The sequence below is a fragment of the Pyxicephalus adspersus genome, chromosome 4 (genome assembly GCF_032062135.1).
Source record: "Pyxicephalus adspersus chromosome 4, UCB_Pads_2.0, whole genome shotgun sequence".
NCBI classification, from domain to species: domain Eukaryota; kingdom Metazoa; phylum Chordata; class Amphibia; order Anura; family Pyxicephalidae; genus Pyxicephalus; species Pyxicephalus adspersus.
In genome coordinates this window covers 151,111,860-151,123,627 of record NC_092861.1, presented here as the reverse complement: position 1 = coordinate 151,123,627, position 11,768 = coordinate 151,111,860, and the positions used below count along the sequence as shown (strand labels likewise).

The 11,768-nt window shown below is 37.6% G+C and overlaps 1 protein-coding gene across 3 annotated transcripts in view; it reads right to left on the bottom strand.

Annotated features, from left to right (window-relative positions):
* Positions 1 to 11,768, bottom strand: part of LRFN2 (leucine rich repeat and fibronectin type III domain containing 2) — a 328,627-nt gene that overhangs the window by 161,718 nt on the left and 155,141 nt on the right. For all 3 annotated transcript variants that reach the window (XM_072409994.1, XM_072409995.1, XM_072409996.1), the window contains exon 3: positions 9,977 to 10,066. The gene's annotated coding sequence lies outside the window, so the exon portion shown is untranslated. The remainder of the gene's footprint in view (positions 1 to 9,976; positions 10,067 to 11,768) is intronic.

Genomic DNA, 11,768 nt, shown 5'->3' with positions numbered 1-11,768 from the left:
TGTATGGGGTAGGTAGGTGGGAAGGATGGATAAGTCTGGCTGCAGCATTCATAATAGATTAGAGGAGAGAGCCGGGTTAGTGGAATACCAGAAAGGAGGAGGTAACACTAGTCCAGGTGACAGATAATAAGAATGTATACAAGGAATTTGGTGGTCTCCGGGGACAGATGGAGCGTATTTTGGAGATGTGTTGATATTTACATTTGTTTCAATTAGCACAATGTTCCTCTGATATTTGGTGGTCGTCCAATGCCAATTTTGGTCAACATGGCTGCTGTCCTGACTTCTAAGACCAGAACCAAACACTGTAATGTTTTCCCACTGACTTCAATAGTGTTAAAAATCAGGACTAGGATAAGATGTTTTTTGCTTCAATACATTTTTATTAAAGTATAATGATAAGGACTTGGAAGGATTAGGATAACAATTTCATGACCTGTTTGGCCAAACGGTCGCAAAACCAAAATTCTGCCAATTCTAACAACACCAATAGTAATAAGGCTAGAGACATTTGTAAAATTGGTCCCTGGTGTGTAATTCATGTCTTACCACCTTATGCTTTTCCTAGCAATACCATATTATCATCCAGAATTCTCTTTGAGTGACACATCCTAAGGTCACATTGGAGTGTAGCTCACTTTCCGAAGATTTACCTACTAGCGAGTTTATGTCTCTTCTGCAAACTAAAGACTAGAAAACCAATGTTATGTTATTGATTTTGAACAGAAGGTGAAGTTAAAGTGTTCTTCTGTTATTTGTTTGCCGCTTTTTCCTGACGAAAAAATCTAAAATAAAGCATGAAAAGTCTGACAGGGATTTTTCTGTAAATCTCTGCAAACTTCCATCACTAAGTTACCAAACCACCAAAGACAAATCAAAACAAGGCAACAAAGCAGAGGCTAAAAACTCATCGGTCCATGGCCAAGAGCTTTACTTTGAGTAATTATTCTATATACCTTTGCATTCAAACTCCCTTCATCCTCAGCATTCTGTCCATTGGGACCCTTTGAGGAAATGGAGGTCTTAGGTAAATATGAAGTGAGGGCTCTAAATGCAAAGCTTTCTAACTCCCTGCTATCCCTGCCATATTTTTGATTGGTGCCCTGGAGAATAAAGAGGCCCTGGGCAATTGCTAAGTTTGTCCTCTTCTAAAACTGTCCATGTATTGTAGGTTTAACCTTTAAAATCAGGTGATGTTAGATTTGCAAGTCCCGAGACAAACACAACTTCAGAAATAATTTTTGTTGTCTTTGATTCATCAAAATTGTCTTTCCAGGAAAGGGACAGAATATTCTTTCTGCTGTAGATCTGCTTTCACTGTTGTCTGACCATTATTACCTTGACTTCCAATGTCAGCAGGTCCCACTCTTCCATTCTGGTAACAATGATAAAAGAAAGCGGCTGTTTTATGGCTCCATCATCTTGCAAGACTGCCTGGAGCTTCCTAACTCATTCCACAAAAAATTGCATCATTTGCTCCAACTTTTGTAACTTCTGGATGAGTTTTCTATTCACTTTAGTGGGACTGAATTGGAAACTCTAAATTTCAGAGATTGTCAGAATGCATTCTGGTTTGGAGTAGTGGAGCCATCCCTAGTAAACAGTATTTCAGTGCATTATAGCCAGTAGGCAGAGTAGCAGAAAAATCAACTATCCATAAGAATGAAAAAAATCACACTGATGAGCAGCAAGTCATAGCTCTCTGGCAAAAATGTAACCCTTAAGGAGTCAGTTCAGAGTGTTCCTATAGTTTACTTTCATAAATGTGTAAGTTATAGAAGGGTCATGATGAAAAAGCAGATCAGTTAAGTATGTTCTGCTGCCTTGTACCCCCAGTGGGTTTTTTTTAACTTCATTACAGGAAGGAGGCCAGCACCATTTTTAAGTATTCATGCACCCACTGGAGAGATTCACTTTCTCTATGACCATTATCGCCAAGAGAGAAAGTAATAAGAAATACAAAATGTTACAAGAACAGGAATAAAGCAGACATTTTTCATTTGGGGCAACTGTTCCAATGATAACATCGAAAAAAGTAATTCCCTTAACTTTGCAGAGATTGTATTGCCCTCCATGGGGTAGAAAGGAAGGTAACCCATCTACCCAATAAGACAAAAAAAAAGCAAAATAAGAATGCAAGGTTTAAAGGGGTTTACCTATTACCATTCCAAAACATTAAATGTTTTGGCCGTACATACATTTAGGGAATTTTAGCTCTTATTTTTTTTTTATAAATATTCATGACCAGGGTAGACCAGATGCTGCCCTCACCCTCACCCCCTTTACTTTTAATTTTTTTCACTGCCTACCAGCCTCCACCATTCCCCCCTCTCACCCCAACTTTTCCCTTTTAAACACATTGACACTTCACTGTACCTAAAGCAAGCAGCCATTTACATAAAACAACATATTTCATATAACCCTTTACAACATAACATAAATAGCATAAACATAAGCCTTTTGTAAAACTTAGGCTATGTACACACCTGCAATAATTATCATTGGAAACGAATGACTAACGGCCAATCGTCTGATAAACGTTAACAAAAAAAGTGCACAACTATTGGCCAATGACGCCGATGAATGAGGAATGTCGCAGGAAACGAACGACCATCCTGGCGGATCTGATTGGGCGACAATCTTTCATTATCTATTGTGTATTCTCTAGTACAAGTCACTTCTGCATCGTTCAAACGATCTTATCTAGTGTGTGTACATTATTGGTGGATTATATTTGAACAAATGTAATGTTCAAAATTTTCGTGAATAATCTTTGATCGGTCGTTAATCGTTCATTTTCCTATGATAATTATTGCGCGTGTGTACGTAGCCTAACTAGCACACTTACATTAAACATAACAAAAATTATTCAAAAATGAAACCCCAAACTATACAACAGTACTTCCCTCTTTGTAAACAGACAACATACCTGTTCCAAACCAAACACAACAAGGCTCCAGGTCTCGGAAGGCAAAGTCGTCACCAAACTAGATTTTTAAAACCAAACCATCACACCGCAGTGGTCCCTAGTTGCCCAACACCACCTCAGGGACCGTAACCTTTATTTTGTCCCCCCCCTTTCTAATTTTACCAACCAGGACCCTTGCCTTCCAAGACTCCAACAGCTACGCTCTCCCCCAATTCCTTTTTCTCCCATCCCTACTTTTAGGAATAGACAGGTTGGAAACTTTTTCTCACCAAAAACTGCTCTAGAAACTTCCTGCTTACCCCTTAGAACACCTTCTTCCACTTCACCCCACTCCTTGCTTCCAACCAATCCCATTGTGACCCGACCTTGCCCCCTTCTTCTCCTAAACCGATCTCTGTCTAGTCTCCTCGCACCCTGTCATGTAGGCCCTACAACTAGCTTGCTTTGCTCTTGCTTTGCTGTGGGCCTCCCTTTACCTGAACTTCATTGTAATTTGATTTATCTTGATAAGAATAAACATACCTCTATAGCTGAAAAAATATGCATATTGCTGATGTGAATCTGGGCACCCCAGGAAGTAACAGTATTTTCAGATGACTTGCGCGTTCACTGTAATTAACACTTATTTGCATTTTTTAACGGCATTGCCAGAATAGTGAGATATTTTGATTTTATGAACTTCTTTTTTTTAGGATAGAAGAAGATAAGTGGCACAACATGTGGTAATCTGGCCTTAGATATTTATATAGATTAGAAAGCACGATTTACGAAAATAGGAACGTATGGCACCAGTATACCACCTTCTTTACTATGTAAGGTGATCTCCAATTACAACCTAAATTCGGTTCCAATCCTCCCTCTCTCCTCTCAATACTTATTACTCTTTTTGATCATCCCCAAACTAATAAAGCAACAACATGGAAACTGGTTCTTACCAATATAGACATAACCATTCAGAGCTACATTTCCCAGGAGCCCAAGACCAGGCTATTGGGTATCAAGGCAGCAACTTTGTTTGTCTAGGAAAGAAATCAATATATGTAAATTGGTGGAGGATATGTAATATCAAAGATGGATACATGTTTCCTATAATGAATAAAAAAGTGAGCACTGTACTTTGTATAGCTAATTCCCACCTACTTTGCTTAAATGACTTTCACTTAGGATAACTCCCAGTATCAAAGCAAAACTCCAACTACCCACTTTCCCCTTATGCTGCCCCCTAAAACCTCTCATAAAGTTTTAAGGTGAGTCTTATGCGTATATAGGTACTTTTAATGATGAGTCCCAGGAGGACTGCAAGCTGGGTGAAGCTGGCCAACATACCAACCAAAAGGACACTGGACATCAGAACAGTAAATCTAATGGGAACAATGCTAGAGATAAAGGAAGTATTGCAGTAAAAAACTACAATTTCATGTACTAGAGTACTTCTGGAAGAGAAGGGAGGTAACCTGAAATGTTCACCATCAACTCCCTGATCTTATGGCATGCTATCAATGCTTGCAGACCATCTCCAGCAAGTGTGTATCATATATGTTTTCTTGAAACCCGTCATGGACACTTGGGGATAATGGGGGACATTTGAGCTCTTTTAATCCTTAGACACATCCAGAGCCCAAGTATTGAGCACTATATAGGGGGGCACATAATCTCTTTCCAAACAAAATTGGTGAAAATTCAACAAAACCCCATCATGACTGAAAAACTTTAAGGGGGAATGCCGTCTATTGTGTGCTAATTGTAGCTAATGCTAGCTGGCTCTTCCCAAAGGTTTAAAAGGAACTCTCTCCAATACAACATTAACACATTAATATTTCCCAGATTTCCTGAGTCAGATGAGTTCAGCCCTGCAGAACCTAAGACTAGAAATAACATAAAGTGTCACCACTGGAAGACTGAGATGAGATTAGTGTTAACGTAGGCAGGATGTGGAGTGGCTGAACAGTATGTACAGGGGAATCAATCAATAAAGAATAAGAAACCAAAATAGGTGAAAAGATTTCTAAGGTGAAACTGGAAAGTTTAAAAGTTCGCTGTTTTAGAAACTCAGTCCAAAAAGTGAAAATATATTACTCAGCGAAGAAAAATGATTAATGACAAAGGTTAGAAGGGCTTTGTCTGAGCCAAATGTGCTATAATCTGTCATCAGCCAATATAATTAGTGTCAGTGGAGTGCAATGTGAAGGTATTAGCTAAAAGAAACCTAAAACTATGAAACTATCATGAACCAGATTCTTATTGGTAAAACAAACTGTGGAACTAAACTCGGTTATGGGGCTATCCAGGTGCTGAACTAGAATTTAGAGCTATTCAATTATTGAACCAAACTGTGTCCAGGTCTTTGACTGGATTATACAATTATCCATTTTTTAAATCAAATCAATGTTTTTAGGCTTTCCAGGAGCTGAACCAAAATTTGAATCTATCCAAGTTCTATACCAGATCATGGGGCTGTCCAATTATTGAAAAAACTGTGTTCAGGTACTTGACTAGATTATACAATTATCCAACTCTTAAACCAAAGCAAGGAGCTATCCAGGTTCTGAACCAGAATCTGGAACTATCCAATTGTTAAAACAAGTTTTGAGGCTATACAGGTGCTAAACCAAATTATTTTGTCCTGATTTAATAAAGCTCTCCAAGGCTGGAGAGGATACACTTTTTATTAATGAATCTGGTGATCCAGCAAACTTGGAATAGATCTGGTCCAGAATTGAAAACATTTGTTAACAAATGACTTTTAAGAAATACATTTCATGTTTGCACGATCACCCAGCTTCACTGATGAAGATGTATCCTCTCCAGCCTAGGTGAGCTTTAATAAATCAGACCCTATGACTATCTACATGTTAAAATGAATTGAGTAGCTCATCAGGTGTTGAACCACATTATGGAATTATCTAACTGTTGAAGCTTTCCAGGTGTTGAATTACATTTTGGAACCATCTAGGTTTAGAACCTGGTTTTGGAGCTTTCTGGATGCTACAGCAGACTATGGAGATATCCAGGTACTGAACTAGGTTTTAAAACTATCCAACGGTTTACCCAAATTGTGGAGCGTTCCAGGTGCTAAAATAGACTGGAAATATCCAGGTGCTAATCCAGATTATGGAGCTATCCAGGTACTGAAATAGATTATAGTGATACCCAAGTGCTAAACTATATTAATCCGCTATCCAGGTAAAGAACCAAATTACAGAATTGTCATATAACAGTGTTTTAGTGTTTTTTTTTGTGTGTGTATTAAGGCACCACAGACAATTTATTTGACATTCGGATAACAGTATTTCAAAGTAAAGTTTTGTGTAAAATATACGTAAATTTTTTGTTTTAGGTGGTTTTGGTAAAATTGTGGTGATACACAGAGCAGAATTTTCAAAAGTAGATAAGGATTCTAGATATGTAGGCTTCAAATGTTTTCACTGACCCAAAACTTTTAAAGGGATATGTAACTGCTCTGATCTATACAGTTACATGATATGAGGGTTGTAAATTTACAGAGCAGAATACTTCATTAAAAAAATTACATTACAAAGGTCACACAATAAAACAAAATATTACCAATAAAAAATACACTGACATTTAAAAATTACATTTTAAGAGAATATGAATACCAGGACACAGGACAGGCTACAAAATAAAGGTCCAAACCCCCAATTAACCTAATTATGGAAGAAAAATAGAAATGGGCAATGACCAATCTCATTCCCCCTAAGAATCTGTGAACCCCTCTCCCTCTTCTTTCCTTCCTACTTTTGTGCTCTCTGCCATAATGTGGCCAGTTGTATAATCTTGTCTGTTGACCTAATAAATATTCTATCCCTAGGATAACATAATTCTCCTTCATGTTTAATGGTAGGACCCATATGATAATCCTTGGGACATTCTCCTACTCAGTATGGTCCCCAAATATAAAGATATGATTTAAATGGAAAAAAAAACATTACATTTTGGAAGCGTGTGAGTTTGAATGGCTTACCCCTATGCATTTCACCCAATAGGGCTTCATCAGGACCTGGATTTTGACGTCCCCTGTATGGTAAATACCCCTCCCTGTCCGTAGTCAATTATTTTCAAAGTCTATGTTCAAACCATCTATTTCAAGAGTCTGAAGACCACAGATCTGTGTGGCAATGCTTTCAAACCTTCTACCTGTAATCCATCATTGACCATTATTTCCAAATCTATTTGGTACAGCTGGGTACTATTCTGTATTATTTGGTATTAAAGTTTTCAAAAAGACAACAAAGACTGTTGACCCAGGAAACATTCAAATGCCTCATGGGGTAATTTCCCCCCCCTAGAGCAAACTGAACCAGGCTTCATAAGTTTTGTATCTGGGAAATGCTGGTTTATGTTTATGTTGAACTTGATTGACCTTGATTGACCTTTTGATGGCTTTTTTCAACCACACTAACTATGTGTCTATATGTAACTATGAAAATAATGTAAGAGACCCGCATAATGAGTTACTTTTATTGGCCCATTCCCCTCTGGATGATTTCTGGCCAACATGAAAAGTGATCAGTTACCTGTTGGTTGGAGGATTCATCTAAATGGTTATTCAGTGGAAGTTTGTAACTCTTTGATATGGGATTTAAATAGATGATAAGTACTCAATGAACTCTTTCTATTATTTGCTATCTGTTGATATGGGATTTAAATAGATGATAAGTACTCAATGAACTCTTTCTATTATTTGCTATCTGTTGATATGGGATTTAAATAGATGATAAGTACTCAATGAACTCTTTCTATTATTTGCTATCTGTTGATATGGGATTTAAATAGATGATAAGTACTCAATGAACTCTTTCTGTTATTTGCTGTCTGTAGAGACGGTAAGTTCCTGATTTCAGATGGTGGTCACGTTGTGTGAAGTTTACGCATGTGAATTCATTATTCTTTTACCACTGTATAAACTTTAATATTATCTGGATGTTGGTATCATCCCTCGAGAGAAGCCAGTATTGCTTTTCTAAGAATTATAGCAGAAAAACTTTTTTTATTAGTTACAAAAGAAGAACATACTTTGCAAAGACACATCCACCAGGGGAAACAGCAATGAAAATCAGTGCCTGCCCTAATTTTATCAACTCATTTTACTTCCCTATCTCTTTCTGCTGCCGAGCATTGAGCATAGGATACCATTCTTGTAGAGAGAACAAGTCAGGTCCTACTGTGATTTATTCCTATTTTTCTATTATTACTCTTTTCTTTTTCAAAAGCCAATGATAAGAAAGGCAGGATAAGGCCTTCAGTCTAGACCCTCAAAGTTGAACAAATGAAATATGCTGATGATAACAGAAAAACTTTGTATTTTATAGTTGCGTCTTGATATCAGACTTTATCAGTGCAAAAGTTGTAGCTGAAAACTTCTGTACTGAGAACCCAAAGGGGGACTTTTGTTGCTAAATATAGGGATCTATACCAAGGTTCTGACAGAGGATGAAAGGAATCTGTAAAGGAATGGAGACTGTCAGTAGATGTGACAAATTGGAGCAATAAAGTTTAGGTTTAGATTGATTTTTACCAAACTTTTCAACATGGTGGAATCATTGAAATGACTTTCAGGGAAACCGTAATTCCTATGTCCACATCTCACAGTATATTAGTGTGGTGGTCAATGGGAAGTACTTCTCTTACATTTCTAGTCAATGGAATGAACGTAACCCCCTACAAATAGGCAAAAGATTATAAACTGACCTAAAAGACACAAATTGCCCACAGATCAAGGAATCCCTAGCAACTTGTAGAGGAACTCTAGGGATTTACTCAGCCTTGGTTGAAAATCACTGGTTTAGGTATACTTTAAGACTCCTGAATTAGGACCTGTACTGTGAAATTGGTGAGCCATGAGGGAAAGCAAAGGAAATTGCCTGTAGGCTCTTTGCAGCAAATCATTTCCCCATCCTTGACTGACAATGACTTATTCTACACCGGGTTTCCATGTGGGGTTTGGACATCTTGGTAAAGTAGCAAGACTTTGTTTCCACATATCAGAACAGCGTCACAGATGGCTCATCAAAGGAAAATCAGGAGGCAACGGGAGAGGCAGAGGAAGCACAGATCCATAGAATGGATGAAATGAAGGCAGGAAGATGCTTACATTGCATGCCCTTTGGTGCATCTTCCCCTCCAGAAAGGAGAACAACGAGCAGTACCATAGTGACACCACCAAATCTCCCTACAAATCCCCTGAAAAAGTCAGAGGTAGCCATGCCTTAGATGATCTTACCAAGAGCTTAGCTGCAGCAGAAAAGATGTGTTGGGCAAAGGAACTCCTAATTTGCAATAGAAATTCAATATGAATATGATATACTAATGTTTGTATTGTATATTGCCTGGAGTTCATTTTAAGGGACAGTGTTCTTGACACCCTCTACCCACCTACCATGATAAGCTAGAGCCTTTCCATCTCCTATAAATTACCTAACATGTCTCATTTACTTCATGGAGGGAGATTGACTTACCTTATTTAAGAAAATTATCTCTATGCTGCAGGAAAAACAAAATTATTGCTTGCTGGGGTGTTTTTGGATTTTTTACCTATTTATGCCAGGCAAGCTTTGAAGTGTAATTCTGTAAATAGGTATCACAAATTATTGGAAGTCGTATAATCTGCAGAAATGTGTCATAATGGGAAAAAATTATATATTCAAGTTAGCCTCAACCTTTAAAGCAATCACATTACTCTGATAATAAATGTTCAGTGCGGTGTACAAAGATTAAAAGTCTATACATAGTACATCAAAAATTTTATGGCATGCTTTAGGTTTTGCTGAAAACTACAAAAAGGAAATAAAACATCATTGATTTCAAGTAAAAAACACAATAAAAGACATAATATAAAACAGCCATTCGTAGCTAATGGACTTTGACACGTATATGTATCTCATTTTACCCATTTTTTTGCATGTCCACAAATGATCAGCTGATGTATTAGGACGATGTATGTGGCAACAATGTAACAATAAAACTGAATACAATTTATGAAGACAGTGCAGACCTATGGTAATAAAACAGAATACGACAAGAACTTACCCTAGCTTTAATGAGGGGCGTTTTCCATAATGTCAGAGACCATGGTCTGTGTTGTAATTGTTCACGTTGTTACTTGGTTGAAAAGATCCCCTAAAAAAATGTTGAATAATAAAATGTAAGTCTTAGGTATAAGAGATTACAGATATCACTAATAAAACTGACAACTAAAGAATGCAGATTATCCATTTACTTCAGACCAGTGACATCACTGAGTATGCAGCCTATCCAATCACTAGAGACTAGTGACATCACTGAGTATGCAGCCTATCCAATCACTAGAGACTAGTGACATCCCAATCACTAGAGACCGGTGACATCACTGAGAATGCAGCCTATCTATTCTTTATGGATTAGAAACATGTAATATATCTATTTATTAATAAGCTGTGGCATCACTAAAAATACAGCCTACCCAGTACTAAAGTCGTAGACTCCAGGCCAATAAAAGTACAAAACATTTTAAGGAATATATAACTATTTGTGCAGCTGAAAAGCAATAACATGAGTGTATTAGGTAAATAAAAGATAGTATTAATAATATTATTAGCTAGTAGTTGGCTATCGGTGCTCTTCTCCTCTTCCCACGCAGCTGTGGTTGGACTCACCAAGACCTAATTAGTCAGATAATAACGAAGATCACAGAGAGCAGATTATCTATGTATAGCCTGAAAACTAAGCCCCATCAGGCTCACACACACTGACAGGAGCAAGTTATTAGTGTCTAAGGGTTCGCAGTTTTGGTGTCCTACAATGAACTGTGACATGTACTCTATGTTATGTTCTTATTGGTATTATGCAGGAAAAGCAGACTTGTTGTGGTGACATTGGAGGCAGTTCAGGAACACGTTTCTTGTGACCTTTAGCAAATCATTTAATCTTCCAGCGCCTTTAGTCGGGATTTCTTTTTTTTTCCAAGACGGAGGAGCCACGTGCTCAAATCTCAGCTGAATGCTAAGTGCATATAAAGCTTTGCTTAAAACAAAAAATGCATCTAGTGCCTCTTTCAATGGCTGGGTAGTTAAACACAAAGGAAGATATTATAAAAATTGCTGGCTTCTCAAGGCTTTCTTTTTCAAAAGGATGAGAAATAAGTAATAGAATCAATATACTATTGACTTGTCAGCTTTCTGCTTCTCTTAATTAAAAATGACAGATTACACCTGGGGAATGGAGGCAGAAAAAAATTGAAAGTTTGACAGCTAAGCAATAAAAAAGTTAGACCCCGGCTACAAACAATGGATGCACAAAAATTGTTTTCATCAGCATTGTTATTTGCTTTGGAAGGATGATTTGTTTAGGGTGCAATGAGATTTAAATGGCTCTTAAAGGAATATATGGCTTCAACTATACTAGACCTGTTCTAGATCCCAAAATAGACCCTTTTAGTCCCATCATTTATTATTTGTCATGGGAAGAAAAAAAATCCAGTCCCCATTCTCAGACCAATTCCGTAACACGCCCATGACTTGGATCTCCTCCTCTAGTATGTCCACAGTCTTGAACCATTTCCTGTAGCATGTGAACAGTCCCTAATCATCTCCTATATTATTTCCTCAGTCTCTATCTCCTGTAGTATGTCTCTAGTCTTAGTAACCTCTGTAGCATGTTTATTATCTCTGATTTTTTTAGACTTAGAATCTTTGACCATCTCCTGCAGTATGTCCCTTTTTCACTATTTTTGTTGCATATCTGTAATCTCTGCCCATCTCCTGTGGCATGTCCACAGTCTCCAACCCTCTCTTGTAGTATATCCACAGCCCACACTATCCTGTAATGTGCCCCCAGTATCTTA